This window comes from Heptranchias perlo, chromosome 39 (assembly GCF_035084215.1).
Source record: "Heptranchias perlo isolate sHepPer1 chromosome 39, sHepPer1.hap1, whole genome shotgun sequence".
Lineage (NCBI taxonomy): Eukaryota > Metazoa > Chordata > Chondrichthyes > Hexanchiformes > Hexanchidae > Heptranchias > Heptranchias perlo.
The window spans coordinates 4,607,325-4,623,182 of NC_090363.1; the positions used below are offsets into that span (position 1 = coordinate 4,607,325).

The 15,858-nt window shown below is 45.4% G+C and overlaps 1 pseudogene; it reads left to right on the forward strand.

Moving 5' to 3' along the window:
- Positions 1 to 511: 511 nt before the first annotated feature.
- On the forward strand, positions 512 to 14,565 carry LOC137305122 (zinc-binding protein A33-like; annotated as a pseudogene).
- The last annotated feature ends 1,293 nt before the right edge of the window (positions 14,566 to 15,858 follow it).

The following is a 15,858-nucleotide window of genomic DNA, read 5'->3' on the forward strand; positions in this document are numbered from 1 at the left end:
CAAAGAGTGATAAGAATGTGGAACTCGCTGTCACAAGGTGTAGTTGAGGCAAATTTAAGGGGGAGCTAGATAAGCTCATGAGGGAGAAAGGAATAGAAGGATATGCTGATAGGCTGAGATAAAGTGAGGAGGGACGAGGCATATGTGGAGCATGAACGCTGGCATGGACCGTGCTGTAGATTCGATGTAACTCAGTGACTGGGAACCGGGTCTGGATCTATCCACAGAAACATGACACCAGCAGTTTGAATCAGGAAGTACAGAAACTGATCTTGGCTTCCAGACAGCTCCTAACCATTTATGGCACTTTGTGTTTTAGGGTGAGCGGCTACAATCATTAACTCAATTCAGTTTATTGATCTACATCTTCACCAGAGGGTTTCTAGTCGTCAGCGATTTTGGTCTGGAGCAAAGTGCAGTGGAATCTCGATCCCCGCCCATCTCCGCCTCCTCTCTTCCTCTCTCCAATCGGTCTCTCTCACCCCCTCCCTGCCCCCCCTCCCCCACCTGCTCCGCCACAACCCTCGATGGACCTTGACCCTCCCCGCCTGGGTTCAGTTATTTCCCCCTCTGTCCTCTAACACTGTTTGTCCTTTATACTGTTCAAGATTTCGTCTCCCCGTGTAAAAGTCGACGGGACATAGACAAGTTTATAATAATAAGTTCCCGAGTATTGCAATGAACTTCATCAGGAAATCGCTGATCTGAAGGTGTTCGGTAGCTCAGTGACATCGAAACTGAAAATTGACATTGAATCAGGAAGTGCTGAGTGTGAACATGGCTTCCAGGCAGCAGACAGGCAGTTTTGCAGAGGATTTAAATTGTCCCATTTGTCTTGATTTCTTCACCGATCCAGTTATACTGGAGTGTGGGCACAACTTCTGCCGCTCCTGTATCACACAGTGTTGGGGAAAGAAGGAGATAAACTCCTGCCCGGAATGTAGAGAGGAGTTTCCGGAAAGAAACCTCAGGGTTAATCGGGTCTTAGCGAGTCTGGCTGAGAAAGCTCGAAAATTAGACCTGGATCCGAAAGAGAAGGAAAATAAACTTCACTGTGAGGAACATCAGGAAGAAGTGAAGCTGTTTTGTGAAACTGACCAGAAATTGATCTGTCTTATTTGTCGAGATGCCCGAGATCACAGAGATCACCGCTTCATGCCGATTAAAGAAGCTGTTGAAATGTACAAGGTAAAATGGAACAGATTTGATCACCTGATTATTTTATCACATTTTCATGGTCTAACACTTTATTCTGTGATTTTCTATCCCAATCCCAGGATCAGCTGAAATCTTCCTTCGATTCTCTCACAGGGAAGAAAACAGCGATTCTAAAAATAGAACAGAAGCAAAAACAGAAGATTTCCGAAGTTAGGGTAAGGTCTCCCAGTGCTGATTTTCTTGGATTTCGGTTAGTTTTGTCCCTTTATACATTATTATTTTTCACATTTCATTTTGTAGGAACAGTCGAACTGTCTGCAGACCCGCATCACATCCGAGTTCGCTAAAATGCACCAGATTCTCACTGAGAAAGAGCAGCGTTTAATCAGAGATCTCAGGAAACAAGAGGGGAAGATTCTAGAAACAATGAAGAAAAATCTGCGAGAAATTCAAGAGAATTTAAATTCAATTCAGGAGAAGCTCTCAAAGTTGCAAAAACAGATGGACCAAAAAGACGGACTGATATTTCTGAAGGTGAGGATTATATTTCAGTTTTAGTTCAGTGAAAGTCCACACAGTCACAAAATGATGGGCGAGAATTTTGAAATAAATGCAGCATTTCTCCAATCTTTCAAAATTAATTGAAACCGATCGATTGTTTTGTCTATCCCGGGGCGGATCTGCTCTTGTCAGCGAACTAATCGGCCTCCCACGATATCTACAGAATCCCGGGAATACCTACACCCCCCCCCCCCCCCGGAATGTGTTGCCCTGATCTTGACACTTAGCTTGTAATTGTTTCTGTGTTGCCCAAGTTTAATATTGTCCTGAAACTCACATTGTAATCCAGTTACAGTAACATGTTGTGAGTGTGAGGGTGGTCTGGTACGGTGGGTGTGAGTCACTGTCTCTCTGAGTGAGACTGATGTTGATTTCCAGAACCTGACACACAAATCAGATTATTCAACTATATTCTGTTTCTATCAGATGCAATTAATATTTTTTGGTGTAATTTCTGCTGTTTGGTTTTCAAATATATCCCACATAGAATTACATAGATATTTACAGCACAGAAATAGGCCATACGGCCCAACAAGTCTATGCCGGTGTTTATGCTCCACACAAGCCTCCTCCCTCCCTACTTCATCTCACCCTATCAGCATATCCTTCTATTCCTTTCTCTCTCATGTACTTATTAAGCTTCCCCTTAAATGCATATGTGCTATTCGCCTAAACCACACGATGTGGTAGCAAGTTCCACATTCCAACCACTCTCTGAGTAAAGAAGTTGCTCCTGAATTCCTAATTGCACGTAGCGTTCGTAACAAAATGGATGAGTTAACGGCACAAATAACTACGTATGGGTATGATCTTGTGGCCATTACGGAAACATGGCTGCAGAGTGACAACGACTGGGAATTAAATATACCAGGCAATTTAACAATCAGGAAGGACAGGCAGGAAGGAAGGGGAGGTGGGGTGGCTATGTTAATAAAGGAAGGAATCACTGTAATACAGAGAAATGATATTGGGACAAAGGATCAGGATAATGAAACAGTTTGGGTAGCGATAAGGAATAATAAGGGGAAGAAAACACTCGTGGGCGTAGTATATAGGCCTGCTAATAGTTGCAACTCTGCTGGAAGAAGTATTAATCAGGAAATAGTCGGGGCATGTAATAAGGGAACAGCTATAATTATAGGGGATTTTAACTATCATATTAACTGGACAAATCAAATTGGGCAGGGCAGCCTTGAGGAAGAGTTTATTGAGTGGATTAGGGATGGATTTCTTGAGCAGTATGTAACTGATCGTACAAGTGGGCAAGCAACCTTGGACCTGGTCCTGTGTAATGAGCCAGGATTAATTAATAATGTCTTAGTTAAGGATCCCCTTGGAATGAGTGACCATAACATGGTTACATTCCATATCCAATTAGAGGGTGAGAAGGTTGGTTCTCAAACAAGCGTACTGAGCTTGAATAAAGGAGACTATGATGGTATGAGAGCGGAATTGATTAAAGTGGACTGGGAAAATAGATTAAAGGGTAAGACGGTACATGAGCAGTGGTGTTCATTCAACGAGTTATTTTACAACTTTCAAAAAATATATATTCCACTGAGGAAAAAAGGGTGTAAAAGAAATGACAGCCATCCGTGGCTAAGTAAAGAAATTAAGTATAGTATCCGACTAAAAACAAGGACATATAGGGTGGCCAAACTTAGTGGCAGGATAGAAGATTGGGAAGTCTTCAAAAGACAGCAAAAAGAAACTAAAGGATTGATTAAGAAAGGGAAGATAGATTATGAAAATAAATTAGCAAAAAATATAAAAACAGATAGCAAGAGTTTCTATAGTTATATAAAAAGAAAAAGGGTGGCTAAGGCAAACGTAGGTCCCTTAGAGGATGAGACCGGGAAATTAATGGTGGGAAACATGGAGATGGCAAAAATGCTGAACAAATATTTTGTTTCAGTCTTTACGGTAGAGGACACTAAGAATATCCCAACGCTGGACAAACAGGGGGTTCTGGGGGGGAGGAGCTAAATACGATTAAAATCACTAAGGAATTGGTACTCAGTAAATTAATAGGACTCAAGGCGGATAAATCCCCTGGACCTGATGGCGTACATCCTAGGGTCTTGAGGGAAATGGCAGTAGGGATTGTGGATGCTTTGGTAATAATTTTCCAAAATTCTCTGGACTCGACAAAGGTCCTGGCAGATTGGAAAACTGCTAATGTAACACCATATTTAAAAAGGGTAGTAGGCAGAAGGCTGGAAATTATAGACCAGTTAGCCTAACATCTGTGGTGGGTAAAATTTTGGAGTCTATTATTAAGGAGACAGTAGCAGAACATTTGGATAAACATAATTTAATAGGACAAAGTCAGCATGGCTTTATGAAGGGGAAGTCATGTCTGACAAATTTGCTTGAGTTCTTTGAGGACATAATGTACAGGGTGGATAAAGGGGAACCAGTGGACGTAGTGTATTTAGACTTCCAGAAGGCATTCGACAAGGTGCCACATAAAAGATTATTGCTCAAGATAAAGAATCACTGGATTGGGGGTAATATTCTGGCATGGGTGGAGGATTGGTTATCTAACAGGAAGCAGAGAGCTGGGATAAATGGTTCAGTCTCGGACTGGCAACCAGTAGCCAGTGGTGTTCCGCAGGGGTCGGTGCTGGGTCCCCAACTCTTTACAATCTATATTAACGATTTGGAGGAGGGGACCGAGTGTAACATATCAAAGTTTGCAGATGATACAAAGATGGGAGGGAAAGTGGAGAGTGAGGAGGACATAAAAAACCTACAGGGGGATATAGACAGGCTGGGTGAGTGGGCGGAGATTTGGCAGATGCAATACAATATTGGAAAATGTGAGGTTATGCACTTTGGCAGGAAAAATCAGAGAGCAAGTTATTATCTTAATGGAGAGAAACTGGAAAGTACTGCAGTACAACGGGATCTGGGGGTCCCAGTGCAAGAAAATCAAAAAGTTAGTATGCAGGTGCAGCAGGTGATCAAGAAGGCCAACAGAATGTTGGCTTTTATTGCTAGGGGGATCGAATATAAAAAGAGGGAGGTATTGCTGCAGTTATATAAGGTATTGGTGAGACCGCACCTGGAATACTGCATACAGTTTTGGTGTCCATACTTAAGAAAAGACATACTTGCTCTCGAGGCAGTACAAAGAAGGTTCACTCGGTTAATCCTGGGGATGAGGGGGCGGACATATGAGGAGAGGTTGAGTAGATTGGGACTCTACTCATTGGAGTTCAGAAGAATGAGAAGCGATCTTATTGAAACATATAAGATTGTGAAGGGGCTTGATCGGGTAGATGCGGTAAGGATGTTCCCAAGGATGGGTGAAACTAGAACTCGGGGGCATAATCTTAGAATAAGTGGCTGCTCTTTCAAAACTGAGATGAGGAGAAACTTCTTCACTCAGAGGGTAGTAGGTCTGTGGAATTTGCTGCCCCAGGAAGCTGTGGAAGCTACATCATTAAATAAATTTAAAACAGAAATCGACAGTTTCCTAGAAGTAAAGAGAATTAGGGGTTACGGGGAGCGGGCAGGAAATTGGACATGAATTTAGATTTGAGGTTAGGATCAGATCAGCCATGATTAGGAAAAAAAGGAGGGCTTTTGGCAGATACAAAAGGCTAAAGACGGAGGAAGCCCTAGAGGAGTACAAAAAGTGCAGGGGGATACTTAAAAAAGAAATTAGGAGATCAAGGAGGGGCCATGAAATAACACTGGCGAGCAAAATAAAGGAAAATCCTAAGATGTTTTATAAGTATATTAAGGGTAAGAGGATGACTAGGGAAAAAATAGGGCCCATTAGGGACAAAAATGGCAATGTGTGTGTGGAGCCGGCAGATGTAGGAGGGGTTCTAAATGAATTTTTTGCATCTGTTTTCACTATGGAGAAGGACAATGTAGACATAGAAATACGGCAGGGGGACTGTGATATACTCGAACATATTAACATCGAGCGGGAGGAGGTATTGGCGGTTTTTGCAGGCCTAAAAATGGATAAATCCCCAGGCCCGGACGAAATGTATCCCAGGCTACTGTGTGAGGCAAAGGAGGAGATTGCGGGGGCTCTGACACATATATTCAGAACCTCTCTGGCCACAGGGGATGTGCCAGAGGACTGGAGAACCGCTAATGTAATACCATTATTCAAGAAGGGGAGTAGGGAAAAACCGGGGAACTACAGGTCAGTGAGCCTAACATCAGTGGTAGGAAAATTATTGGAAAAAATTCTGAAGGACAAAATTAGTCTCCACTTGGAGAAGCAAGGATTAATCAGGGATAGTCAACATGGCTTTGTCAAGGGAAGATCATGTCTGACTAATTTGATTGAATTTTTTGAGGGGGTGACTAGGCGTGTGGATGAGGGTAACGCAGTGGATGTGGTATACATGGATTTCAGTAAGGCCTTCGATAAAGTCCCCCACAGGAGACTGGTCAAGAAGGTACGAGCCCATGGAATCCAGGGTGCCTTGGCACTTTGGATACAAAACTGGCTTAGTGGCAGAAGGCAGAGGGTGATGGTCGAAGGTTGTTTTTGTGACTGGAAGCCTGTGGCCAGTGGGGTACCACAGGGATCGGTGCTGGGTCCCTTGCTGTTTGTGGTCTACATTATTGACTTGGATATGAATGTAAAAGGTATGATCAGTAAGTTCGCTGATGATACAAAAATTGGTAGGGTGGTAAATAGCGAGGAGGATAGCCTCAGTCTGCAGGACGATATAGATGGGTTGGTCAGATGGGCGGAACAGTGGCAAATGGAATTTAACCTGGAAAAGTGCGAGGTGATGCACTTTGGAGGGACTAACAAGGCAAGGGAATACACAATGAATGGGAGGACCCTAGGCAAGACAGAGGGTCAGAGGGATCTTGGTGTGCAAGTTCACAGATCCCTGAAGGCGGCGGAACAGGTAGATAAGGTGGTAAAGAAGGCATATGGGATACTTGCCTTTATTAGCCGAGGCATAGACTATAAGAGCAAGGAGGTTATGATGGAGCTGTATAGAACACTGGTTAGGCCACAGCTGGAGTACTGTGTGCAGTTCTGGTCGCCACACTACAGGAAGGATGTGATCGCTTTGGAGAGGGTGCAGAGGAGATTCACCAGGATGTTACCAGGGCTGGAGCGCTTCAGCTATGAAGAGAGACTGGGAAGATTGGGTTTGTTTTCCTTGGAGCAGAGGAGGCTGAGGGGGGACATGATTGAGGTGTACAAAATTATGAGGGGCACAGATAGGATGGATACTAAGGAGCTTTTTCCCTTCGTTGAGGGTTCTATAACAAGGGGACATAGATTCAAGGTAAAAGGCGGGAGGTTTAGAGGGGATTTGAGAAAGAACTTTTTCACCCAGAGGGTGGTTGGAGTCCGGAACTCACTGTCTGAAAGGGTTGTGGAGGCAGGAACCCTCACAACATTCAAGAAGCATTTGGATGAGCACTTGAAATGCCATAGCATACAAGGCTACGGACCAAATGCTGGAATATGGGATTAGATTAGACAGGGCTGATGGACGGCGCGGACATGATGGGCCGAAGGGCCTCTATCCATGCTGTATAACTCAATGACTCTATGACTCTATGATCTTATTGAATGGCGGAGCAGGCTGGAGGGGCCGATTGGCCTACTCCTGCTCCTATTTCTTATGTTCTTATGGATTTATTAGTGACTATATTATATCTATGGTGCCGAGCTTTGGACTCCTCAATGCATCCCCCCCCCCCCATCTTCTCTCCATCTATCGAATCCTTTCATAATTTAAAAGACCTCTATCAGGTCACCCCCCAGCCTTCTCTTTTCTCGAGAAAAAAGCTCCAGTCTGTTCAATCCTTCCTGATAGGTACCACTCCCAGTTCTGGTATCATGCTTGTAAATCTTTATGCAGTCTCTCCAGTGCCTATTTGTAATATCACCTTTCTATCTGTGTGCCAGCAGCAGTGAGAATTCGGAATTATCAGCAGCTTCTAACAATTTGGGTGCAATTTCTGCTGTCCGGATATAAACGGTCAGTCTCTGTCAACTCAGATTTGTGTTCATTTATTTCAGGAGAAAACTTGTCAGAAGAGGAGGTAGGAAATGCTCTTTACTGAAACTCTGCACAATTTCGTAAAATAACTCAGAAAAGTGTTTGTAAACAATTGATAACCAACTGTTTAATTTGTATTTATTTAAGGATTAGCGAGGATGGTCATACACTGTCATTAGCAGATGACGCCCTGTCCAACGAAAAATTCAACGGCCCTTTACAGTACACGGTGTGGAGAGAAATGATTGATGCCATTAACCCCGGTAAAAGTCATATAGGTTCCTTTGTCCTGATTCATAACTTATTTTATGTAAAACGAATCAAATTATAACAGAGTAACTTTAAGGACTAAGTAGTTGCAAATGATCGCGTTTAAACCGGCCCTGAGTGGAATTAAAGTGTTATTCATGCACCAAATCCACCTTCTAAAAAACATCGCCTTCAACTCGTCAGCTGAAAATTTGAGCTCTCCCAATATGACCAATACAGGGACCCTCAGATAAACCACTGCCTCCAGAAAGCTGCAAAACTTTGCAAATTTCATAAAGAAACAACTCCCAACCTCCCTCTCAGCGGAACTTTCCTCCTCTACAATTCGACATCCTCCTGATGTATCTCCACTTGTGTGCCAGGCACAGGTCCATGACCAAGTTCGGGACAGGAAGCCTGGGAACGAGGCTTTGCCTGCCCGTTGTGGGAGGAGTGGCGAGGGGTATGAAGTTAACCGGTGATCACTGTGGACGTGGGGAGCAAGCACCAGATTGCAACCCACTTCCTGAAAGTGTCACCAAGGCTTATTCTCTCAACCGTCTTGAGGAAACATTCCACTCACCCGAGACAAATGTCTTTTATGTATCCAGGGAGAGTTATCAGGGGAGAGGTATGACAGTGGGGCATCACATTGAGTAGCCACTGGTGTTATACCTCCACATGTGGCCCCGTATGAAGCCTGCTTGTTTCCATGGACCAGGCCGGAGATGTCGGGAGGTTCAGATCTTGGCCAATATTTTTTAGTCAATATTGAGGAGGGATTTCGTTTTCTACCATGAGCACTGGGAGGCGACCTTTCTGTTGATATGTATTGACAGGATTGTGATTAAGTTAAGTGTGTCTGTGTCTTTGTCTCCACCACATGGTGTAGGAGTTTCAGTGGGAGGACAGTAAACTCCGCAATTAGGGCCTTGTAAAATTCATTAGGGGAGCTATTAGCTGGTGTGGGACCGGGTCATTACTTTGCCCCCAAATTACTCCGGCTGGTTGTCCTCGTGCCCCGTGTCCGCTGGGAGCTTGACCCGTTAGGAGTGAAGATCACAGTTCAGGTCTTCACTCATGGTTACTGTGTTGTCCATACGTGGGGCGAGTGTGGGGAACGCGGGGTCTCCTCACTCGGGGCACAGAACTGAAGCATCACTTTGGGTTCTCCTGTTATTCGAATTTCATTAGGACGGAGCGGCCTCCTTCTCCAGGAATGTGTATCTCCAGAGTAATGGGGAGGTTCCTGTTGATTAGTGTGACTACCCCCTGCTCCTGGCTGAGGAGAAGGCGGCCAGCATTTGTCCCACCCACTCGCTCATAAACTTGGTGTGTTCTGAGGGCGGTGAGGAGGGTCTCCTGTAGAAATGCCACTTCCATCTGTCCTTTTATGTAGATCAGTTTTGTTTTATTTGATTATGTGTTGGAGTCTGTTGAGATTCATGGATATAATTTTGTTGATGGGCTGTATTCAGGGTAATGTCGGTTTGCTGTGTCCAGGGTGTTTTTTTCTGTTGGGGAGTGGGGTCTCTGAATCTGGGCGCTGCCCGGTTGTTCCAGTTTTGCTTGCGTTCCTGGTCAGACTGTTGGACAGATCGAGTTGTGGGCAGCAGCTTCTTTATCCCCTTGCTTCTCTACTTTCCCCCCTTGAATTCTTTATTCTCTCCCTTCCTTACTGTTTGCCCCGCGTTAGCTCTTTCCCTCCATCCCTCTGCGGGATCTGTTCTTCTTCCCATTCCCTCTGATGAGTTTAGTTTCCCTCCGTTCTCTCTTGATTCTCATTCCCTTCTGCAGCAGTTCCCCTACTTTTTTCTTCGTTTACTCTTTTCCTTCCCTTCTTTCTTTCCCTTTGGTGTCTGTATCTTCCCCCTCTCCCCTCATCGATCCCGTTGATTGGTGATGTGGGGGTATCAGGGGTGACGCCTCCGGGCCGAGATTGTGCCTCCAAACCACGTCGGAGCCTCTTGGCGCCGGTTCCTTGTGAATCTCTAAAGGCCCCTGGGTCACTCTGCAGGGGCTGAGAGCCGCAGGGGACTGGGGGGCCGCAGGGTTCATTGCAGCGGGTCAGGATCGAAGTTAGATTATGAAAAGAAATTAGCAAAAAATATAAAAACAGATAGCAAGAGTTTCTATAGTTATATAAAAAGAAAAAGGGTGGCTAAGGCAAACATAGGTCCCTTAGAGGATGAGACCGGGAAATTAATGGTGGGAAACATGGAGATGGCAAAAATGCTGAACAAATATTTTGTTTCAGTCTTTACAGTAGAGGACACTAAGAATATCCCAACACTGGACAAACAGGGGACTCTCGGGGGGGAGGAGCTAAATACGATTAAAATCACTCAGGAGATGGTACTCAGTAAAATAATGGGACTCAAGGCGGATAAATCCCCTGGACCTGATGGCTTCCATCCTAGGGTCTTGAGGGAAGTGGCAGTAGGGATTGTGGATGCTTTGGTGATAGTTTTCCAAAATTCCCTGGACTCAGGAGAGGTCCCGGCAGATTGGAAAACTGCTAATGTAACACCGTTATTTAAAAAGGGTAGTAGGCAGAAGGCTGGAAATTATAGGCCAGTTAGCTTAACATCTGTGGTGGGTAAAATTTTGGAGTCTATCATTAAGGAGACAGTAACGGAACATTTAGATAAGCATAATTTAATAGGACAAAGTCAGCATGGCTTTATGAAGAGGAAGTCATGTCTGACAAATTTGCTTGAGTTCTTCGAGGATATAACGTATAGGGTGGATAAAGGGGAACCAGTGGACGTAGTGTATTTAGACTTCCAGAAGGCATTCGACAAGGTGCCACATAAAAGATTATTACTTAAGATAAAAAATCACGGGATTGGGGGTAATATTCTGGCATGGGTGGAGGATTGGTTATCGAACAGGAAGCAGAGAGTTGGGATAAATGGTTCATTTTCGGACTGGCAACCAGTAACCAGTGGTGTTCCACAGGGGTCGGTGCTGGGTCCCCAACTCTTTACAATCTATATTAACGATTTGGAGGAGGGGACCGAGTGCAACATATCAAAATTTGCAGATGATACAAAGATGGGAGGGAAAGTAGAGAGTGAGGAGGACATAAAAAACCTGCAAGGGGATATAGACAGGCTGGGTGAGTGGGCGGAGATTTGGCAGATGCAATATAATATTGGAAAATGTGAGGTTATGCACTTTGGCAGGAAAAATCAGAGAGCAAGTTATTTTCTTAATGGCGAGAGACTGGAAAGTACTGCAGTACAAAGGGATCTGGGGGTCCTAGTGCAAGAAAATCAAAAAGTTGGTATGCAGGTGCAGCAGGTGATCAAGAAAGCCAACGGAATGTTGGCTTTTATTGCTAGGGGGATAGAATATAAAAACAAGGAGGTATTGCTGCAGTTATATAAGGTATTGGTGAGACCGCACCTGGAATACTGCATACAGTTTTGGTCTCCATACTTAAGAAAAGACATACATGCTCTCGAGGCAGTACAAAGAAGGTTCACTCGGTTAATCCCGGGGATGAGGGGGCGGACATATGAGGAGAGGTTGAGTAGATTGGGACTCTACTCATTGGAGTTCAGAAGAATGAGAGGCGATCTTATTGAAACATATAAGATTGTGAAGGGTCTTGATCGGGTGGATGCAGTAAGGATGTTCCCAAAGATGGGTGAAACTAGAACTAGGGGGCATAATCTTAGAATAAGGGGCTGCTCTTTCAAAACTGAGATGAGGAGAAACTTCTTCACTCAGAGGGTGGTAGGTCTGTGGAATTTGCTGCCCCAGGAAGCTGTGGAAGCTACATCATTAGATAAATTTAAAACAGAAATAGACAGTTTCCTAGAAGTAAAGGGAATTAGGGGTTATGGGGAGCGGGCAGGAAATTGGACATGAAGCTGAGTTCGGATCGGTCAATGCCCTGTGGGTGGCGGAGAGGGCCCAGGGGCTATGTGGCCGGGTCCTGCTCCGACTTCTTGTGTTCTTTAGATTTGTGGTTGGGATCAGATCAGCCATGATCTTATTGAATGGCGGAGCAGGCTCGAGGGGCCGATTGGCCTACTCCTGCTCCAATTTCTTATGTTCTTATGTTCTTAGGTCAGAGCGGTCCCAGGAGCGTAAACCCCCGGGTGGGAGCAGATTCCAATAACAGAACCTGGAGCCCTTTAAACACACCGGAGGTCCCGGGAATCCCCCGAGTGGGCACTTTAAACAGGAAAGTGTTTGAATAAATCACAGCAACAAACAGACTGTGTTATTTTCACTCTCCCCCAGCTCCAGCCTCTCTGACTCTGGATCCGAAGACAAACCATCCCGGGCTCATCGTGTCTGAGGACCGGACCAGTGTGAGAGACGGAGACAAACAGCAGCGGCTCCCTGACACTCCGGAGAGGTTTGATCTCTGGCCCTGTGTCCTGGGATCGGAGGGATTCACATCAGGGAGACATTACTGGGAGGTGGAGGTGGGGGACAAGACTTGGTGGGAGATGGGAGTGGCCCGAGAGTCTGCCGAGAGGAAAGGGGGAGTCGGCCTGAGTCCTGAGACCGGATACTGGGCTGTGTGGCTGTTACCTGGAAGACGCTATCGTGCCGGCACCTCCCCCTCACGGACCCCCCTCACCCCGAGTGTGAAGCCCCGGAGGATCGGGGTGTACCTGGACTATGAGGGCGGACAGGTGTCATTTTACAATGCGGACAACATGTCCCATCTCCACACTTTCACCCACACTTTCACCGAGAGACTCTTTCCGATCTTCAATCCGGGACTGAATAATGACGGTAAAAACTCAGCACCGCTGACAATCTGCGGTGTTAAAGGTCACTGACCGGTCCATCCCATAATTCCACACCGCCTCCTGCCAGCTGCAAACTGCTGGGCGTCGGCCCCAGTGGTGCGGATGGTGCAAATGTCACCTGAGGTCAGGGTGGGTACAACCGAGTGACAATGTCTTGTTGGTGATATTTGTTTGTTTAATCGGTGCAGTGGAACAAACTCATGGCAACTGGTCCAGAGATTCCAGTAAAATTAAATAAAAAACCTCAAGAACATCGAGAATCATCGGGGCGCAGAGACAGAGGAGAATTTCAACATGGGCAGTGCTCCCTCAGTCCTGCCCTGAAGTGTCAGCCTGGATTATGTGCTCAAGTCTCTGGAGTGGAAGAGAGGCAAGAGTGTTCCCACTGAGTGAAGGCTGTCAGTGAGTCAAGGCACACTCTGTGAATGGTGCTGAAATAGCTGAGGAGAAAGCTGGAAGAGACCGAGGAGAGTAAACGCAATGTAATTATGGCCAAACAATGCAGAGCATCAATCAACAAGCTAATAGGAAGTTGAACTACCCGATGTCAAGAGGGGGCAACCAGAGCGGCTGTAACAAAGGCTGGTTTTGTGGAGTCTGGAGGAGTGTTCCTGCTCCTCCCAGTCCCACAGTAATGAAGGGACACTTTCCTTTGGTATCCTCTTTGGCCGGGGTGGCAGCTGATAGTGCTCGGAGTGTACACAGTGCACGCTCTGCTCAGTTCAGTCAAAAAATAGTGGGAGATTTAATAGAGGTGTTCAAAATCATGAAGGGTTTTGATAGAGTAAATGAGGAGAAACTGTTTCCAGTGGCAGAAGGGTCGGTAACCAGAGGACACAGATTTAAGATAATTGGCAAAAGAACCAGAGTCGAGATGAGTAGAATTTTTTTTAGGCAGAGTTGTTATGATCTGGAATGCACTGTCTGAAAGGGAATTGGATAAATACTTGAAGGGGAAAATTTTTCAGGTCTATGGGGAAAGAACAGGGGGTGGGACTAATTGGATGGCTCTTTCAAAGAGCCGGCACAGGTACGATGGGCCGAATGGCCTCCTGTGCTGTATGATTCTCTGATTCTATATGACCCTGATTTGCATTTTAAATGGGCCTACCACCTGACTCGGGGCTGCACCGGCCACCCAGTGATCGGTCCGGTGAAATATTGCTGTGACCACAGCAACGAGGTGGTATATCACTGCCCACCATTTTTGGGGACACTAATGCCTTGTTTCCACCAGTGGGATGCCTGGAATTTCATCCCAAGGTGTCATCAACATGTGAAGTGACTTTCCAGATAAAGTAATGGAGACAAAAACCCTGGAATAATTTCAGAAACAATTCAATGCTACAATGGGAGGATGTTAAGATCTCTCTGGATGGATGGTTCAAGAGGGGCAGAATGACCTTCTGTATCTGTAATTATCTTGGAATCTTGTTTTGGTTCCCATCTGTGCTTCCATGTGTCAGTGGGACTCATTTCATGTCAATGTCCATAATTACACAGAAATGTAACTTTCCAGATGTATTTTGTTTCTGTCAGTGTCCCAGACAGAATATCGAGGAGTTGATACTTTTGCAATCACTTTGATATGATTGATCTTGCTACCACTAGCCTGACAATCTGTTAAGCACAGAACACTCTCAGTGTGAACGAAGGTTTGTGATTATTAGATTAGAAGGCAGCTTATCAGAAAAGGAGGTAATGCTTGCTCTTTGCATAAATTTTCTGTAACTCAATAATTTACTGAAATGTAAATTTTCCCATTTTATTATGCCAATTATGTCATATTAATAAAGTTAATGACCAGGACGAAATGTTGTCATTAGTCTGCCCTTTGTTAGAGCCCAGGAAATAAATCTTTAAGTCCCAAATATTCAAAAATACATCTACATTTCTGTACAAGGGCCACCAGTTTGGCTTATTGAAGCTGCCTGAATACCACCAGTGAAGTAACGTCTGGTGCATTACAAAGTCCTGTCCCCCTGATGAACTGGATTCTTTTCCCTCAGTCTGGTTCAGCAAACACTGAGTCGAATACACCTTTAAAGTTCAACACAATTTTATTTAGCTGCAGCGGGACTTATTCTGCAATTTCGATCTCCACTCCTCACAGAGTTTGATCAATACCCAGAACAAAGCCAAATTACATCCAAGAGTTCAGACAGATATACCCTTTCAGAGAAGGGAGGGACATGATTAACAAAGGGTTAAAACCAATCATAAGCGAAGCCTGGGAATTCCATGCTAAGTGACAGAATGACCGACCGCTCACGGGTGATACAAGTACATGCGTATTCCGATGTTTCAATACAGCATTTTATCTTAGCTTGGTATGGTTCTCAGCTTTGTCGAGCATAAAGTCACTATTCATCTAAAGATTCTCACCCCAGACTATCATACCTTATCAAGGTTACTCCTTGATGAATATAAGAAAGGCCTTTTGTTAATTGTGTGAGCAAACAGGCTTCTAATTAACCCTTTCTTAACTTAACTGCCCTGTTACTTTTGCTATGGTATTATTTCACTATTCCGTAGTGAAAGCTTCACTATTCTACCGAAAGCTTACCACATAGGTATTTTCATTAGAGGGGGCACCACGTAGGCATTCTCATCCCCACCTCAGGCTGCTACTCAGTCGCTTCCCCCGGTGAACGTGTTCTCCCCCCAAGTGAGCTTCTGTGAAGAAGTGTCCACTTACCTCGAATCCATTGATGCTGTGATTGCATTATCCTCGGTGGGGATTTTAACTGCATCCTCGAGGCGAGGAACCGCACCGGCCTCCCGAGGTGCCTGTCATCGAGGGAGAAGTTCAGGGACCTGGTTGGGTCCTTCGACTTGGTAGACGTCGGGCGGTATCTCCATCCCGACTCCAGTTATTTCACCTTTGTGGGGTCGGCAGGGAGGAGGTCCAGAATTGACCGGTTTTACATTTCCCGGGTACACATCTCCTGCATCCCGTCGTCCGCTGTGTGGCCGGTGCCGAGCTCAGACCACCCGGTGTGGGCGGAGCTCGGACCGTGGCCCGGTGTGGATGGAGCTCGGACCGTCGCCTGGTGTGGACGGAGCTCGGACCGTCGCCCGGTGTGGACGGAGCTCGGACCGTCGCC